Source organism: Zalophus californianus, chromosome 5 (assembly GCF_009762305.2).
Source record: "Zalophus californianus isolate mZalCal1 chromosome 5, mZalCal1.pri.v2, whole genome shotgun sequence".
NCBI classification, from domain to species: Eukaryota; Metazoa; Chordata; class Mammalia; order Carnivora; family Otariidae; genus Zalophus; species Zalophus californianus.
The window spans coordinates 92,966,287-92,983,023 of NC_045599.1; the positions used below are offsets into that span (position 1 = coordinate 92,966,287).

The following is a 16,737-nucleotide window of genomic DNA, read 5'->3' on the forward strand; positions in this document are numbered from 1 at the left end:
TATATTATTAGTTTCAGAGGTAGAGTTCAGTGATTCATCAGTTGTATATAACACCCAGTGCTCATTACATCATGTGCCGTCCTTAATGCCTATCACCCAGTTACTCCATCCCGCCCCCCTCCAGCAACCCTCAGTTTGTTCCCTATGATTAAGGGTTGCCCGGGGCGCCTGGATGGCTCAGATGGTTAAGCCTTTTCCTTTGGCTCAGGTTGTGATCTACAGGTCCTGGGGTTGAGCCCCACATCAGGCTTCTGGCCCAGCAGGGAGTCTGCTTCTCCCTCTGCCTCTCCCCCCCTCCCCGTGCTCTCTCTCTCTCAAATGTATAAATAAAATCTTAAAAAAAAAAAGAGTCTTATGGTTTTGTCTCCTTCTCTGATTTCGTCTTGTTTTATTTTTCCCTCCCTTCCTCTATGCTACTTAGTTTTGTTTCTTAAATCCCACATATGAGTGAAATCATATGATAATTGTCTTTCTTGATTGACTTATTTCACTTAGCATAATACCCTCTAGTTCCATCCATGTTGTTGCAAATGGCAAGATTTCATTTTTTCATGGCTGAGTAACATTCCATTGTATATATATATATCACCTTATCCATTCATCTGTCAATGGACATATGGGCTTTTTCCATAGTTTAGCTATTGTGGGTATTGCTGCTATAAACATTGGGGTGCAGGTGCCCCTTCAGATCGCTACATTTGTATCTTTGGGTAAATACCTGGTAGTGCAATTGCTGGGTCGTAGGGTAGCTCTATTTTAGCTTTTTGAAGAACCTCATTCCAGAGTGGCTGTACCAGCTTGCATTCCCACCAGCATTGTAAGAGGGTTCCCCTTTCTCCACATCCTTGCGAACATCTGTCATTTTTGACTTGTTAATTTTAGCCATTCTCACTGGTGTGAGGTGGTATCTCATTGTGTTTTTGTGTTTTTTTTTAAGATTTTATTTATTTATTTGACAGAGACACAGCTAGAGAGGGAATACAGTAGGGGGAGTGGGAGAGGGAGAAGCAGGCTTCCCGTGGAGCAGAGAGCCTGTTGCGGGGCTTGATCCCAGGACCCTGGGATCATGACCTGAGCCAAAGGCAGATGCTTAATGACTGAGCCACCCAGGCCCCCCTCATTGTGGTTTTGATTTCTGTGTCCTGATGCTGAGTGATGTTCAGCCTTTTTCCATGTGTCTGTTGGCCATTTGTATGTCTTTGGAGAAATGCCTGTTCATGTCTTCTGCCCATTTCTTGGATTATTTGTTCTTTGGGTTTTGAGTTTGGTAAGTTCTTTATAGATTTTGGATATTAGCCCTTTATCTGATAAGACATTTATAAATATCTTCTCCCATTCTGTCAGTTGTCTTTTGGTTTTGTTGACTCTTTCCTTTGCTGTGCAAAAGCTTTGTGTCTTGATGAAGTCCCAATTGTTCGTTTTTGCCTTTGTTTCCCTTGCCTGTGGAGATGTGTATAGCAAGAAGTTGCTGTGGCCGAGGTCAGAGAGGTTGCTGCCTCTATTCTCCTATAGGATTTTGAATGATTCCTGTCTCTTAGGTTTTTCATCCATTTTGAATATGGTGTAAGAGAATGGTCCAGTTTCATTCTTCTGCATTTGGCTGTCCAATTTTCCCAACACCATTTGTTGAAGAAACTATCTTTTTTTTTTTTTTAAAGATTTTATTTATTTATTTGAGAGAGAGAATGATAGAGAGAGAGCATGAGAGGGAAGAGGGTCAGAGGGAGAAGCAGACTCCCTGCTGAGCAGGGAGCCTGATGCGGGACTCGATTCCCGGACTCCAGGATCATGACCTGAGCCGAAGGCAGTCGCTTAACCAACTGAGCCACCCAGGCACCCCAAAACTATCTTTTTTCCATTGGACATTCTCTCCTGCTTTGTTGAAGATTAGTTGACCATAGAGTTGAGGGTCCATTTCTGGATTCTCTATAATTGTATATATTTAAACCATACAGTGTCATGATTTGATATACATATACATTATGAACTATTACCAAAATCAAGACAGATAACTGACACATTTATTACCTCACATAGTTAACTTTGTGGGGAGGGGGGTAAGAAAGCTTAAGATCTACTCTCAGCAACGTTCAAGTCTACAATACCCTATTATTAACTATAGTCACTATGCTGTACATTATTAGATCTTCAGAGCTTATTCTTCTTGTAACTGAAAGTTCTACCCTTTGTATCCCTTTCTCCCATTTTTACAAGAATTTTCTATCATGGTAATTTTTCAACATTACTTATCTTCTTGGAATGTAAGCTACATTAGACCTGATACAGACTTCATAATACTTGAGGCTTCATAATACCTTAGGCTCAATTAAGAATTGTGTGAAATACATCTTTGAGTTTGTAAGGTGTTAGGGAGAAAGTAAAGATCCCCTAATAGAAGCCTTACTTAATTCCAGAACAAGAACTTTGTTAAATAGGACCATATAGTGTAATGAAAATTCTAGTTCTACCTCTGTCTCTATCTATGACCATAAGTAAGTCACCTGACTTCCCCATTTCTTAGTTTTTTTCTCATCTGTAAAATGAGCATGTTGGATGAGATCAGTGTACTCAAACTTTTTTAACAGTTGAATCATTTTATAGGTATACCTTACATCAAACACTAATGTGTCAGCCTCAGCATTTCATTTTCTTTTATTTTGATTGTACAGTCACTAAAAAATAAAAGTAAATTATTTAGTTTTATAAAGTTCTATAGGAGATTTTTGATGAAGTTTGAATCACTATCAACTGTACTCAAAAACACTAAATTATGTCTTGCAGTATTATGACTTACGTTATATTTTTGCTGAGCATTGTTGATTTACTTTTTGTAATGAGAGATATCCTGAGCAGGTGCACCTGAGCTTGTTGTGACATTTAATGGAGCCAGACATGCATGGTACTCTATTAGTGTGTTCACTGGTACAGTGTTACATGAGTGGACATGTATGTGCCTGTATTAACAAAATGCACTGTGCAGAGCTCTGGTTTTCCCAGTCAGTGACACATTTCAAGAAGTTCCCTAAGTTTCATATGTGCATAGAAATGGTAAGAGAAGCATCATTCCAGTGTCTCCATGATCAGTTTCATGATGAACATGTTTCATGATGACTTGTGTGTTTGAAATTTAACATTTGATGTGTGAGTGCTTGTTATTGTGGTTCTTAAATATAACAAATGGGGGGGTGCTTGGATGGCTCAGTCATTAAGCGTCTGCCTTCAGCTCAGGTCATGATCCCAGGGTTCTGGGATTGAGCCCCGCGTCGGGCTCCCTGCTCAGCGAGGAGCCTGCTTCTCCCTCTCCCACTCCCCCTGCTTGTGTTCCCTCTCTCGCTGTCTCTCTCTCTGTGTCAGATAAATAAATAAAATCTTAAAAAAAAAACAACAACAACAAATGGGACATCTGTTGGTTAAAGCATCTAACTCTTGGTTTCATGATCTCAGGGTCTTAGGGTTGAGTCCCTTGTGAGCTCCACGTTGGGCGCCCTGCTCAGCGGGGAGTCTGTTTCTCCTTCTCCCTCTGTCCCTCCCCCTGCTTGTGCTCTCTCCCTCTCTCTCTCTCTCTCTCTCTCTGAAAAAAACTTTTTTTTTTTTTTAAAGATTTGTTTATTTCAGAGAGAGCGAGAGAGAGCACCAAGAGCAAGAAGCAGACTTTCCGCTGAGCAAGGGAGCTTGATCTGGAGCTCGATCCCAGGACCCCGAAATCATGACCTGAGCTGAGGGCAGATGTTTAACTGACTGAGCCACCCAGGCGTCCCATAAATACATAAAATCTTAATATATATATATATATATATATTTATTTTACATATAATTTGAATTATGTTTGTAGAACTCTGAAGCAACAGGTGTTTTGTTCCCTTGAGTTCTTTGGAACCAGTTTTTAAAATTAGATGACTTGATCCTAGGAAAAATCTTTAGCACATAATTTCTATCAGTTTTTCTCTACTCTCAGGATAGGTATACTGTTGCGGGCATTGTATTAGATATTTGAAGTTGCAACGGTTACTGAAAAAATGGTACTATATTAATTAATTTTATACCATTTAGAGAAGTAAAATGCTACCCAAATTAATTTTAATGCTAAGAAAACTTGAAAAGCAAACAAAGGAAGGTAAAACATTAAAAATAGTGAAGGTAGGGCTGCCTAGCTGGCTAAGTCAGTAGAACATGTGACTCTTGATCTTGGGGTCATGAGTTCAAGCCCCACGTTGGGTGTAGAGCTTACTTAAAAAACAGTGAAGGGAATCAGAGACCACCTATCTCGTGAATGTATCTTGCTCAGAAGGGGGAGGGGAAATTTATGGTGGTCCCCTAATATAGTTTTATTATGGTAGCTTACGCTTTTTCTGGCAGTCACCAATATATTTGTGCCTTGAACTTTAGTTACCCTGGAAATACTAATTTTAATTTGATGATTAAAAAGCTTTTGGGCCTTTAATCATCATTGTATTGCCAAAAATTAACACATAGGGCCTATTGAACACACCCTTCTGTGAATTTGAATCTTGCTGCTCTGGGTTTGTGATGGTTGCATCATGTTGTAGATACCTGTTTCCTACTAAATGACTCTTTTTTTTTTTTTTTAAGATCCCATTTATTTATTGGAAAGAGAGAGAGAGAGAGAAACAGCATGAGAGGGGAAAGGGTCAGAGGGAGAAGCAGGCTCCCCGCCGAGCCGGGAGCCTGATGCGGGACTCGATCCCAGGACTCCGGGATCATGACCCGAGCCGAAGGCAGTCGCCCAACCAACTGAGCCACCCAGGCGCCTTACTAAATGACTCAAGTTGTTTATACGTTCTTTAAAGTCTCATAATTTTGAAGTGAAAAATTGAGATGTGTGCTACCACATATAAGTAGGACATAATGAAAAGGAACTTGAGAAACAATAAAATGATCCCAGTACTTCTGGAACGAACATTGAATAAGATACTTCAGCTGTAACAAGAGCTCTGAGAATGGGGAGAATTGCTAATCTGTTACTGAAGCAAGCTACCCTTGGAAGCAGGGAGACTATTTTTTTGTATTGGATCTGTCATGGGGTAGAAAATAGGTTCTTGCGTTTGTATTTTTTGTTTTCTGTATACCAATACTGATATACTGACTAGAAATTACAATGTAACTACATAGGGCAAAGAAATGACTGAAATTTAACTTTTTTTTCTGTAATGATGGATCCTTAAGCATTTTAAGATGGGAATAATAAACAGGGACAGAACTACATTTCAATGGTAAAGATAGGTTTTTCAGTTTGGAATAAGAATGAATCCTGAAAGCCTAAATACTAAAAGTGTGAGAAGTTCTACCATTTATTAAAGAGGGAGGAAAAAGAAGTTTTCCGATGAAACATTGAGGGAGATTAAAGAAAATTAAGATGTAGAATAAAATTCAATTTCCATTGAGAAATAGTTCTGCTTTAATAATAGGCAGTATAAAAAACATTGGCAAGTTATTTTTGTACTGAAGTCTTGGGGGGAAATGCTATACAGTTTTAATGAGTAGGGAAGTATTGACTAATGATGTCTTTGCATTTATTCCTGATACAGTCTAAAAGCTACTTTATAACATTGCTAAACTAAATCACCCTCGTCAGAAGTTCATACTGAAACATTTGTAAGATTACTTTGCTTTCTGGGTACGAAGGGAGAGTAGTTGAAGCTTTTGATTCCTGTGTGTGCACATACACACACGTTCTTTACGTATATAGTATATATAAAAATATATACATATACAAATATATATTATGTATGTTTATTTTTTTGTATATTCATTCCTATATACTGTCTCTTATGTGAGAACTTATTTAGGACTAATCTTTTCTTACTGTATATATTTATGGTCATTTAAAAAACTTTTAAAGAACTTTCTGTAGAAAGATACTATTTAAAAAAAAATTTTTTTTTAAAGATTTTATTCATTCATTTGACAGAGAGAGATAGAGCACAAGCATGGGGAGCAGCAGGCAGAGGGAGAGGGAGAAGCGGGCTCCCCGCCGAGCAAGGAGCCTGACCCGGGCCATGGGATCATGACCTGGGACGAAGGCAGACTCCCAACCAACTGAGCCACCCAGACGCCCTGTAAAAAATTTCTAAAAGTCAAGAAGCATACTTAAGAAAAAGTGAATCACATTTATCCTGCCACCTAACATAAACATTTTGGTGTACATTCTTTCATGTTCAGGTTGTATCCTGTATGTATTAAAGAGCAAAAATCATACGTTCAGAGAAGTGTGAAGTGCTTTTTGAAGTCATTGTAGCTATGCTTCTAGAGCAGTTATGGCTTCTTGAGTTTGACTTTCCTGATGTTCTGGGATATAATGGAAATGTCATTGTTAGCTTTTCATTTTGGGAGGGATTATCAGTATTTTTTCTAAAATTGACCTGGCTGTCTGTTTTGAAAGTTAAGAATTAGTAGAATCACCACAATGAAGTGAGAGATGCACTTGCTGGGACTTAATCTGAGGAAATGCAATGTAAACTAGAGCAAAAGAAATACCTTGCTATAATTGAGCAAGTTTCCCAAGGCATTTATGTGGGCAGTTTGTGAGAATATGTATTCCTTATGACATTACTTCCTTCTGAACAGTGCAATTAAATAAGCTAAAAGTAAAGCTTGGAGTTTTGTAATGGTAATAGCCATAGATGCAATTTTAAAAAATTAAGTGACATTCAAGATCTGTCTCTTTTCCTGTGAATCTAATAACCCCAAGGCAATACAGTTTCCAGTTTTTTCTGTTGATTGTTTGCATCAAATAACACTTTCTTATAACTTGGTGGAGGGAGAGAATTTGATGATTGAGTCCTAGTTCTGCTTTACAGATTTTGTGGCAAAATCTTGTACAAGCCAAAATACCATTATGTTCTATGGGTCTGTTGAACATACTCTTTGATTCTGACCTGTTTTTAAAAGTAAGAGGGCTTTGACTACACTTAGAAACCCATTAAAAGAAAAGGACTTGGCAAATGAGTATAATTCAAGTAAAGTGCATTTACCCACATTTTGGCCAATTTCTCAAAGCTAACAAAGCAAAGGAAACTTTTCAGATTGAAAATGGAGATCCCCTTAAATAAAGAGTTTTACTGATCACTGGTAGCTTAGGAAACACTTTGTACTTTTCTTGGTAGTGGCTTGGGACAGACACCAACATGCTTTTGGTAACTGGTGTATGCTGTCTGGGTAATAGTGTGTAGTTTGGGCACTTAAGATCCATGCCAACTTGCTATGCCATCCTAAGCACTGGTTCACACCTTTAACCTCAGAGATCGCTGTGACCTGACAGATAGATTGATCATCATGTAGGTTCACTTTGGGAGGGTAGGTGAAGGTTGAACATTTAATCCAGTAACTCTTAAAGCCATGAGGCAGTAAAGGCCTAGTGGCTAAGAATATGAACCTTGGAGTCAGTCAATCTGAGTTTGATCCTAGCCATATCAGTTAGCTTTGTGATCTTTGGGAGTTTTTTATTTTTATTAATTTAACAGACATTTAGGTATTTTTTTTTTTATATTTGCTAGGCAATGTTCTAATTGTGTGTGTGAGAAATATTACCTCATTAAATTTTTGTAACAATCCAGTTAAACTTATTTTATTATTGTCATCTTCCTTCTCCTCCCCACTTAGGTATTTTGCTTTTTTTAAGTTTACTTCCTCATTTTAAGACGGCGATTATACTGGAGTTGAGAGTATTCAGTAGGACAGTATTTAGATAGCACTCTTCACAGTGGCTGGGCCAGTATCATTCTCTGCTGACTTACTGTTTCTGAGAAAAACAGTATTTTGTGGCAAACTGCTACCTTCTGTACCCGTGATGTTACAATCAGAGTGATAGGGGTCATTCCCTGCAGGGTCTTCTAAATGCTTACAGGAATATTCCTGCAAATTTCTGAAGAATTTTGAGTTGGTCAGGGAAAGTCTCAAAAAATCTAATTCCATCCAGACACAGTCTGCAGCTTTATAGTGCCCTGGGTCTCTGGGGCCTAGTGAGATCTTGGTTAATAGCATGGTTGCTTTCCCAAATCCAAATCTATATCCAAGGGATTATCAAAGGGCCACAAGTCTTTTTTGTTTGTTTTACTTTATTTTAAAATAATGTCAAACTTAAAGTTGCAGAAATGGTAGGAAGAAGTTCTGTATACCCTTCATTCAGATTTCCCCAAATGTTACATTTTATCACATATGCTTTATAATCTTTCTTTATATATATGCACATATGTGTAAATACTTATGTGTTCGCGAACCATCTGATAAGTTGCAGACAGACAGGAAACGTTTTTACTCCAAAATGCTTTAGTGTGTATTGCCTAAGAGCAAGGACATTCTTTTATATAACCACAATACAATTATCAAAATCAAGACGTTAATATTGATAAAATGCTAATATTTGCTCTGTGGACTTTATGCAATTTCATCATTGTCTTCACCGATACGCAAAGAAAATCTCCCAGGATAATGCATTGTGTTTAGTTGTCATATCTCTTTAGTCTACTTTAATCTGGAGCTGTTCTGGAGACTTTTTAATCTTTCATGACTTTGTTATTTTGAAATGTACAGGCCAGTTATTTTGCAGAGTGTTCATTATTTGAATTTGTCTGATGTTTCATCATGCTTGGCTTCCTCATGATTATGTAGTCAGGGCAAGAATACCACAGAAATTGTGTCCTTCCCAGTATATGACATCAGGAGTCACATGATGTCTGTTCCATTATTGGTGGTGTTAATTTTGATCACTTATAGTGCCAGCCAAGTTTCTTCACTGTAAAGTTAACATTTTCCCTGTGCAAATAATAAGTATCTAGTAGGAAGATTGAATTTATGTAATTATTTTGTTTCTTGTCCAACAGGTACCAGTTTTATCCATTGGTAATTCTTGCCCCAAGTAATTATGGTGGTTGTCAAATGGTGATTTTTTAAAATTTCATCACTTTTATAATTATTATTAATTTTATATATTTTTTAAAAGATTTTATTTATTTGAGAGAGAGAGTGTGTGAGAGAGAGCTCACGAGCAGGGCAGAGGGAGAAGCAGACTCCCCTGCTGAGCAGGGAGCCTGACTCGGGGCTCCATCCCAGGACCCTAGGATCTTGACCTGAGCCGAAGGCAGAGGCTTAACAAACTGAGCCACCCAGGCATCCCAATAATTTTATAATTATTAAATTTAATAAAAGAAAGAACCCTCTTGTCTCCCCCATTTATTTATTTTATTAGTATGGACTTAGAGTTTCCTGTTTTATTCTGTGAGGTATAATCTGTTAACTATTGTTATTTATTCTGATGCTTCAGAGTGTACCAAATTGGCCAGTGGGAGCTTCTCCAAGCTGGCCTCTATGTTCTCTCCACATGCCTTCATTATTTATTGAGCGCTTCTTTGTTTTCTGACATAACAAGATGTTTCAGGCTCATCTTGTATTTTTACTTGCCATAGTCCAGAAATCAGCCAGGGATCCCTGGTTCCTTTTAGTGGAGAATGACATTTGGAAGCCAGGATCTAGACTCCAGGTGTATTTGGTGCTATTGGAGTGTCATTGCCTCTAGATTCTCTCAGTGAAAAGAGCTAGGATAGATACAGGTATGTAGATACATAGTTATAGATACAGATACATCCCTAGGGTATATAGGATACACGTTTGTATAACGTATAGGACATATATACACATGATGTATTATAGGACATGGATCTCCTATATATCTTAGGGAATATATATATATATATATTGCATACACATATGTACATTGAATACATATGTACACACACATATTACAGATATATGTATATAATTGTGTGCATATAATAAATATATGTACATAATTATATATGTATATATATGTATATATTTATATACATATATGTATATAAATATGTACGTATTTATTATGCAATAGATATTATATATATTATATCTATATTATACAATAGATATAACACACATCTCTATCTTTTTATGTATTTAGAACAGTGAATTCATAGTAATATCTAGCATTCACCTGCCTGTATTCATAATTTTCTCTTAACAGTGAAAAAACTTGGCTCTCAGTTTCCACAATATAGTTATTTACTCAGTCTGAGAATACACATGACGTAGTTCTGGAATTGCTAATTCATTTTATTGCAAAAAGCAAAACAACCAACCGGAGTTGTTTATAGTTCTTTATGTCTTTAGCTTAAGGGTAAAATCACTAACAAAATTACTGTCCTCTGGAGTTTAGGTTAGGTACACATCCTTTTAATATAGTTATATTAATTATTTGAAATACAGTAGATTCATTTATTTGTATTTGTGTTCCATTTTTAGTTTCCCCCTTCTGTGTTGATTTTATTTATTTACTTGAATATGTGTAGTATTAACAGTTTTAAAAGTTAGATTGGACAAGGGGCGTGCCTGGGTGGCTCAGTTGGTTAAGCGTCTGCCTTCGGCTCAGGTCACGATCCTGGGGTCCTGGGATTGAGCCCCGCATCAGGATCCCTGCTCAGTGGGAGGCCTGCTTCTCCCTCTCCCACTCCCCCTGCTTGTGTTCCCTCTCTCGCTGTGTCTCTCTCTGTCAAATAAATAAATACAAATCTTAAAAAAACAAAGATTGTTAGATTGGGCAAAAAGATATACTCAGAAAAGTGTCACTTTACCCATTTCTACGTCTTACCCATCCTCTCATTATTTCTTTTCTTGTTTTTACCCACCCTCTGTAAGTAACCAGTATCATTGGTTTCTGGTTTATCCTTCTGTTTCTTTTTGTATAAATTAATATCTGTCTGCTTTTTCTTTGTTCCTTTTCTTCTTTCCTTTCCTTTTTCTTTTTCTTTTTTCATTATAGGGCTTCTTTTGAATAGTGAGAATTTAGTTCTCCCATAGGGGTATTATACCCCTCACTGCATTTCTTGGCCTTAAGATGCCTCATCAACTTGTACCTACTCAGGATACATCTGTATAAATACATAGTGATTAAATGTAACTAGTTTTACGTTTGACATCTTGTATACAGTCTCATTACTTTATTTATTTTTAAAGATTTTACTTATTTATTAGAGAGAGAATGAGAAACAAAGCACGAGAGGGAAGAGGGTCAGAGGGAGAAGTAGACTCCCCGCCGAGCAGGAAGCCCGATGCGGGACTCGATCCCGGGACTCCAGGATCATGACCTGAGCCGAAGGCAGTCGCTTAACCAACTGAGCCACCCAGGCGCTCATTACTTTATAAGTTATACCATCATGCGTAGTGGTATATATGCTCTAAGATTTCCAGTGCTTCATATAACTCCTTGTTTGAAGTGAGGTTAGTTTCTTTCCATTATATGTAGTACCTTTTTACATTAATGCTGATATTTAAGTGATTTTTTTATATATTCTTTTATGTGGTTCAAACATGTCTGAACTAAAAAGTTTTGAGTTCCCAATGAATAGTGATTTTTTGGTGTGTAATTGTACATTGCAGCACAGAGGTACTAGAATGTATATTTTAGTTATTGAATGTTACTGCTATAGAATCTCCCTCCCTGTTCTGTTTAAGCAACAATAAGTTTCTTAGCTCTAACCTTGTCATCTTCTTGATCTTAGAGGGAAAGCTTTCAGTGTTTCTTTATTGAGTATGATGTTAGCTGTGGGTTTTTTTATGAAGACCCTTTACCATTTTGTGGAAGTGTCCTTCTGTTCTTAGCTGTATGAGTGTTTTTATCATGAAAGAATATTGGGTTTTATCAGGTCCCTTTTTTTTTTGTATTAATAGAGATGATTGCATGTTTTTTTCTTCATTCTATTAATGTGGCATGTTAATTACATTAATTTTCTTATGTTGAACCAGTCACATTACTGGGACAAATTCTACTTGGTCATGGTATTATAATCTTTTCAATATGCTGTTGGATTTGGTTTGCTAATATTATGTTGAAAATTTTTGCATTTATCCTCTTAAGGGATATGGGTCTATTGTTTTGGGTTTTTTTGTTGTTGTTTTGGGTTTTTTGTTTGTTTGTTTTGCAGTTATCTTTGGCTTTGGTTAGGGTAATGCTGGCCTCATAGAATGAGTTAGGAAGTGTTCTCTTCTATTTTTTGGAAGCATTTGAAAAGGATTGGTGTTAATTCTTTAAATGTTTAGTAGGATTCACCAGTGAAGTCATCTGGTCTTGGGCTTTTCTTTGTTGGGAGGTTTTTTTATTATTGATTCAGTCTCTTGTTATAGGTCTCTTGTTCTTCCTTTTCTTCCTCCACCTCCTCCTCCTCCTCTTCCTCCTTTTCTTTTTCTTCTTCAGTTTTTTTCTTTTTCAGTAATCTCTACACCCAATGTGGAGCTCAGACTCACAACCCTGAGATCAAGAGTTGTATGTTCCACAGACTGAAGTCAACCAGCCGACCCTCTTTCTCCTTAAGTCAATTTTGATAATTTGTTTCTAGGAACTTGTCTGTTTCACCTAGGTCATTTAATTTGTTGGTGTATTACTAATTGTTCATAGTATTCTAGTATTATAATCCTTTTTTTATTTCTGTAAAGTCAGTAAGAATATCTGCACTTTTGTTTCTGATTTTAGTTATTTCTGTCTTCTCTCTTATTCTTAGTTGAGCTTAAAAGTTTTGACAATTTTGTTGATCTTTTCAAAGGACTAACTTTTGGCTTTATTGAACCTCTGTTGTTTCTCTGTTCTCTATATTGTTTATATCTGCTTTAATCTTTATTATTACCTACCTTCTGCTAGCTTTAGGTTTACTTTGCTCTTCTTTTTTTAGTTCCTTAAGGTGTATGGTTAGGTTATTGATTGAGATCTTTCCCTCTGAGCATTGCTTTTCTGTATCCCTTGAGTTTTTGTATTTTGCTTTTTGTTTTCATTTGTCTTTTCTCATTTCCTTGTGATTTTTTTATTTGATCCATTGGGTATGAGTGTATTGTTTAATTTCCATATATTTATGACTTTATCAATTTTCCTTATTGGTTTCTACCTTCATTCCATTATGGTCAGAGAATATATGTTGTATGATTTCAGTCTTAAGTTTATTGAGACTTGTTTTGTGGCCTAACTTATTAGTCTAACCTGACCAGTTTCCATGTGCACTTAAGAAGACTATGTATTTTACTATTTTACTATTGTTGGGTATGTTCTATATATCTGTCTATAAGCTTTAGTTGGTTTATAGTATTGTTCAGGTCTTCTGTTTCTTTATTGATGTTCTGTGTAGATATTCTATCCGTTATTGAAAATGGAGTATTCTGATTTCTAACTATTATTGTAGAACTTTCTCCCTTCAATTCTGTCAGTATTTCCTTCATACATTCTGGGACTCTGTTGTTAAGTGCATATATGTTTATAATTGTTGTATCTTCCTGATGAATTGACCTATTTATTATAAAATGTCCTTCTTTGTCTCTAGTAAAAATGTTTGTGTTAAAGTCTATTTTGTCTGGTATGAATCTAGCCACTCCAGCTCTCTTTTGGTGACTGCTTGCATGATATATCTTTTTCGATTTTTTGCTTTCAACTTAAATGTGTTCAATCTAAAGTGTCTGTTATGGACAGCATATAGTTGGATGATGGGTTTTTGTGCATTCTGTAATTTTCAACATCTGTTTTTAAGATTTAAAAAAAATTTTTTTAAGTAATCTGTGTACCCAAGTGGGGCAAACCTACAGCCCCAAGATCAAGAGTCACATCCTCTATTGACTGAGCCAGCCAGGCACCTCTGTAAATTTCAACATTTGATTAGAATGCCTAATATTTATATTTAATGAAATAACTAGTAAGTTAGGATTTATACCTGCCATTTTGCTATTTTTTTGCTATATGTCTTATTCCTTTTTTCTTCTATCCCTGTATTAATGCTGTATTTTGTGTTAAATAGGTATTTTCTAGTGTATCATTTTAATTCCCTTGTCATTTCTTTCACTATATATTTTTAAATCATTTTCTAGTGGTTGCTCTGGAGATTATAATTAACATCTTAATTTCTAACCGTTTAGTTCTAATTGAAACCAATCTAATTTCAATAGCATATAAAAATTTTTATATGGCCCCTTTCCCTCTCTCTTTGGGCTGTTATTGACATATAAATTACATGTTTATACATTGTATGGTCATCAACATAGATTTATAATTATTGCTTCATACAATTGTCTTTTAAATCAAATAGGAGGAGGGGCACCTGGGTAACTCAGTTGGTTAAAGTGTCCCACTCTTGATCTTAGCTGAGGTCTTGATCTCAGGCTTGTGAGTTCAAGCCTCACATGGGGCTTCATGATGGCTGTGGGGCCTACTCAAAAAAATCAAATAGGAGGAAACAGTTTCTTTTTTTTTTTTTTTAAAGATTTTATTTTTTTATTTATTTGAGAGAGAGAGAGAATGAGCGATAGAAAGCACGAGAGGGAAGAGGGTCAGAGGGAGAAGCAGACTGCCTGCTGAGCAGGAAGCCCGATGTGGGACTCGATCCCGGGACTCCAGCATCATGACCTGAGCCGAAGGTAGTCACTTAACCAACTGAGCCACCCAGGCGCCCCAAGAACAAACAATTTCAAGTCAAAAATATATACTTACTGGCTTTTATATTGACCTGTATAAATTCACATATGTAAATACATAAATGTAAATTATATATTTGCATATTTATATTTGCCTTCGCTGGTATTTTTTATTCATGTATATTCAAGTTACTGTCAAAGATCCCTTTATTTCAGCCTGAAGGACTTCCTGGTATTTTGCAGAGCTAGTCTGCTAGCAACAAATCCTCTAAGTTTTTTTTTTTTTTTTAATCTGGGAATGTTTTACTTTCTCCCTAATTTTCCAAAATATACTTTTTGCTGGGTATAGAATTCTTAGTTGACACACTCTTTATTATTTTGAATTTGCTATCTCACTGCCTTCTGTCCTCCGTGGCTGCTGATGAGAAATCAGCTGTTGAACTTTTTTGAGAATGTCTTGTATGTGATGAGTTCCTTCTTGTTCTTTCAAGATCTCTTTATATTTGGCTTTTGCCAGCTTAATTATGATATGTCTGGGTAGGGATTTCTGAGTTTATTGATCTACTTGCTATGTAGATCGATGTTTTTCATCAGATATAAGAAGTTTTGTGTCACTGCTTTTTCCAGTACTCTTTCTACCTCTTCTCTCCCTTCTAGGACTCATGTTATGTGTATGTATATTGGTAATCTTAATTGGTTACACCATTGTCAAGGTCTCTTTAGGCTTTGTTCATTTTCCTTCAGTTTTGTTTTTTTATGTTCCTCAGACAAAATCATCTCAATGGACCTATCTTCATGTTCACTGATTCTTTCTTCTGCCTGCTCAAATCTGCTATTGAGTCTCTCTAGTGAATTTTTCATTTGTTACTGCACTTTTCAACTCCATGATTTTAAAAATAATTTCTGTCTCTTGGGTAGAGGAAGTAAAATGGGTAAAGGGAAGTGGGAGATACAGGCTTCCAGTTATGGAATGAATAAGTCACAAATAAAAGGCACAGCATAGGGAATATAGTCAATGATATTGTGGAATGTAGTCAATGATACTGTAATAGTGTTGTGTGATGACGGATGGTAGCTACACTTGCGGTGAGCAGAGCATAACAAATAGAGATATCGAATCACTATTGTACACCTGGAACTAATGTAACATTGTGTGGCAACCATACTCATATTTAAAAAATAATACTTTCTATATCTTTATTAAGACTTAGTTCTCAGGGGTGCCTAACTGGCTCAGTCAGTAGAGCATATGACTCTTGATCTTGGAGTCATGAGTTTTAACCTTACATTGGGTATGAAGCCTACTTTTAAAAAAACAAAGACTTAGTTCTCATTCTTTTAGTTCTTTACACATGGTTTCCTTTAGTTCGTTGAACATATTTAAGATAGCTGACTTAAACTCTAGTAAGTCCAGTGTTTGGACTTTCTCAGTGAGTTTCTGTTATCTGCTTTTTCCCCTCCCTGTGTATGGGTCATACTTTCCTTGCATGTCTCATAACTTTTTTGTTAAACCTGAACATTTAAAATAATATATGACAACCCTTAAAGTCAAATTCTCCTCCTTCAGGGTTTGTTATTGTTGTTGCCTTTTTTTTTTTTTTTTACTGACTTTACTGAACTAATTCTATAAAGTTTGTATTCTTTATTAGGTGTGGCCACTGAAGTCTCTGCTTAGTTAACTTAGTGGTGAGCTAATGATTGGATATATTTCCTTAAAAGTGCAGAACCAGTAACTCTCCCATTCTTTGCTGCATGGCTCTGTGTTCATATTGGGACTCACCTTTAAAATTCAGGTAGTTTACTGCTGTGCCTTAGCTTTTACTTGCTGTTTGTACAGAGTGTGTCACTTAGAAGTGAGACCTTAGTACATTCTTGGTCTTCCCTGAACATGTACATGGCCCTGGATATGCACAGTCCTATGCGTATGCAGCCTTTTAGATTCCCAGAAATATGTCAGAGTTTTTCTGGACATCTCATTCCCCAGCTTTGATTAGCTTTTCTTGCTTGCCCCAAATGTTTCACTACCTCTTGCAGGTGCAGTGTTAAACAATTTCTGCTTATAGTTTTTGACAAATGCCCCCAGGAATAAGCTGTTTATTCTGGGAGAGCTGTAAGTTAGGTCAAATAAAGACAAGCTCTATGAGTAGTATTTCCTAGAGAACTTCCGCATAGGCCAAAACATGACAGTTTTTGTTTTTGTGTTTTTTGTTTTTTGTTTTTTTTTGCAAATGGGGCTTTTAAAGAGCTCCAGCCCTGTTCTGACCCCTCCTGAGGTTGTGGTGCTGGTGGCTTTTACTGTGATTGCTG

The 16,737-nt window shown here is 36.5% G+C and overlaps 1 protein-coding gene across 2 annotated transcripts in view; it reads left to right on the forward strand.

Annotated features, from left to right (window-relative positions):
- The window catches only part of UBTD2 (ubiquitin domain containing 2), a 59,828-nt gene that overhangs the window by 12,488 nt on the left and 30,603 nt on the right, over nt 1-16,737 (forward strand). The window lies entirely within an intron of this gene.